This window comes from Coregonus clupeaformis, unplaced genomic scaffold, assembly GCF_020615455.1.
Source record: "Coregonus clupeaformis isolate EN_2021a unplaced genomic scaffold, ASM2061545v1 scaf4972, whole genome shotgun sequence".
NCBI lineage: Eukaryota > Metazoa > Chordata > Actinopteri > Salmoniformes > Salmonidae > Coregonus > Coregonus clupeaformis.
In genome coordinates this window covers 15,129-18,293 of record NW_025538426.1, presented here as the reverse complement: position 1 = coordinate 18,293, position 3,165 = coordinate 15,129, and the positions used below count along the sequence as shown (strand labels likewise).

At 48.4% G+C, this 3,165-nt stretch overlaps 1 pseudogene; it reads left to right on the top strand.

The window, feature by feature from the left end:
- Window positions 1-2,694: 2,694 nt before the first annotated feature.
- Window positions 2,695-2,872, top strand: LOC121563493 (annotated as a pseudogene).
- The last annotated feature ends 293 nt before the right edge of the window (window positions 2,873-3,165 follow it).

Here is a 3,165-nt window from a genome sequence, read left to right as displayed (position 1 = left end):
ATGGCAGCTCTGCTTCTAGCTCCTAAGGAACTTTGCAGTATTTCTTACATTATTTGACCAGTATCGGTTTTAAAGATGTGTGTGAGAAAACAATGGAGGAGGTTTTAACATACATCCGACAGGACTATACCAAACACGCAACGACCTAACAAAAGACCTGACCAATGACCGAACTCCGACGAAGGACTGAGACATTTTAAGAGGGTAAATCACCGGGGAGGACGGCCTCCCTTTGGAGTTTTATCAGACCTTTTTGGGATGTTTTAGCCGACAACTTCTGACTGTTTTTACTGACTTTGAACATCTTGACAGACTACCTGACAGTTTCAGGGATAGTGACTCTTTTCACATAAAGAAAAATGACAGGACTGACCTTAAAAACTGGAGACCAATCCCTCTTTTTAAATTTTGACTGTAGACTTTTTACTAAGGTTTTAACACTCAGAATGTCTTCTGTTTTAGGGGAGGTGATGCCACCCGAATCAAGCCTGTGCCATTCCAGGAAGGAAGATCACGGACAGCCTAGTACTGATCAGGGATGCCATCTGTTATGCGAGAGACAGAAACATGCGGCTTATAGTCCTAAATTTAGATTTTGAGAAAGCTTTTGATGGGTTAACTCGCACCAGTACCTCTTCAAGGTACTGCAAAAAATGGGATTTCCTGAAAGGTTTCTAGCTTGGGTGGGATTGCTGTGGTGGGGACATCACCAGCAGAATCCCTTGTAAATGGGCATTTGTCAAGAGCAGTGGGAGTACACTGCGGCTCCGTCAGGGATGTCCATTATCTCCCCTCCTGTTTGTGGCCTACATAGAATTCCACTGGCACAGGTCTTGAGAAGGGACCAACGGATCAGTGGGGTGGGTATCCCCGGGGAGTGGGGGATGACCCAAGTGCGTCTTTTTATATGGACGACGTCAACATTTTTATGCACCGACCTTTTATCTGTTGACAGGACTCTGGACAGGGACTGACATGGCTACGGACCGAGCCTCTGGGGCGAGACTCGAACAGAGATAAGACAGAGGCACAATTTTTCGGACCGTGGACAGACTCAGACTTGACCAGACTACCACTGACGGTTAGAATGACGGACATTGGGGTTCTAGGGGTAAAATTTGACAGGGAGGAGGAGGTGAGTGGTAATTGGACCGGGATGTTAGGGACAAAGTTAGACGAGACTAGGGTTTTGGGGACTGAGACAGCTGACTTTTGAGGGCAAGGTTTTGTCATCAAGGCTGTGATTTTACCTGTCCTTTTAGTGACTCCAGTTCTGTTTTATCCCACCACGAACAACTCTTTTAGCTCTGGACCGGATGTTATTTTATTTTCTGTGGGGAAGCAAGTGGGAGAGGCTGAGGAGGGAGGGGTTGGTAAAGAGGCCCAGGTTCAAGGGGGGGGGAAAAAGGCTTACCTGACCTCTACTTGTTCCTGGGCAGCCGCTTCCACAGCGTTACATCTCACTCTTGCCACCTCCCCGGTCAGCAACAAAGACCCAGGCCCTCGCACGGTTCTGGCTGGGGTCTTCACCTCAGGTCTCTGAGGTTGATCCCAGTCGACCTGCGAGCCCCAGTCTCTTTTCCTGCTCCCCACACACTACGCCCAAGCTCAAAACGTTTTTAAAGACATTTTAAACTGGAAAAGGAGCCTGTCACTGTTTTAACTAAACACCGCTCTCTTCTCTCTCTTGTGCAGGAACGGGAACGGTGTGTCCAGTGCGCGGAGCTTACTATAAGCGAGCCCCCTCAACGGTTTGGCGCAACGCTGTCCCATCCCGCCTCTGCTGAATCGGCACCGTGACCCGTCCTGGATGGTCGCCCATGAGATCCTCCCGGTCGGGCTTCGTGTATGCACTCCCGGGGCATGGCGAGGACATCCGCGTGCCCCCGACCGCAGTCTGCGGCCAAGAGGAGTCGGTGAGGCACTTGCTCTGGGAGTGCAGAGCCGCACGGGACCTGTGGAAGGAAGCAGGCCCCCTGATCTCCCCACGCCTGCCACGCAGGGGGAGGACCCTCAACGCCCCAGCTCGTGCTGTATGGGTGGGCCGAAGGCCTGTTCACAACAAAGGGCCTTCACACAACTCTGGCCCACCCTCACCGTGTCTGAAGGACGCACTGTGGTCCTCCCGCAACCTGCTGGTAGGGAAACAGGTTGAGACCACCCCCAGGCAGTGGCTTTGGTAGCCACGGAAGCCCTGGGGTGGTACGGCCACCGACAGGGGGCCTCGACCCCGGGCGAAGGGTCCCCCACAACACCCAAGGTCCCGGCGCCACGCCTGACAGCGCTGTAGGGTGCGCCTAGGGGAGGAGTCTCCCTCTGGGCCCCGACGGACGGGGTGCAGATCGTTTCAGGAAGAGCAGGGAGGAGGCTTTTTGATAAGGACTCACCCCGTTTTTTGTACAAAGGGACCGAAGACAGCTTTTTTAACAAAGTGACTTTTTTGACAGGCTTTTTATGCTCTTAAAAAATGTTTTTACTTTGTTAAATCATGTACACACATTTTAAAATGGCTTTTACTAATTGGCTTTACAGGAATGGGTACTTTTATGTAGGATTGTTTATTGTTTTAAATAAACAACATGTACCTTTTAAAAAATGTAACTGTAATGTAATGCTGGTTTTAATGCACTTTTATGCCGTTTTTATTGTGTAAATTATTTCAAATGTGAGCTGTTTTAAAGGAATTGACAAATAAAAACTTTTCCAAAAGAAAAAAATCTCTTCTTATCAGTTTAATATCCGATAATCGTCCCCTATCTGGGGACCATATATTAAATTGATTTTGGGGGAACAGGGAGATGGAATAGGGCCTCCGTCCACTCCACGCATCTCGACCTGGTATTGCAGTACCTCCAGGAACGGTTCACCCCTGTCATTGTAAAGATAAATCAGGCAAAGAAAACAGAATTGCTTTGTTATATTCAATTAGGATCACGATGTTGTCGCTATATTTTCACGTTTGACCATCTTCATCTCAATGTCAATGATGGCTAGAAAGTGATGGTCAAGTCAGTCACTGTTATATTGACTATGAGTAGCTGATGTGAATGGTGCGTTAATCATCTAATCAAATCAATGTTTATTCGTCTACATGCACAGGATACAGGATGTAAATGGTACAGTGATAATGCTTTTAAAGATAATGCTTTAAAATCTTTGGCATGG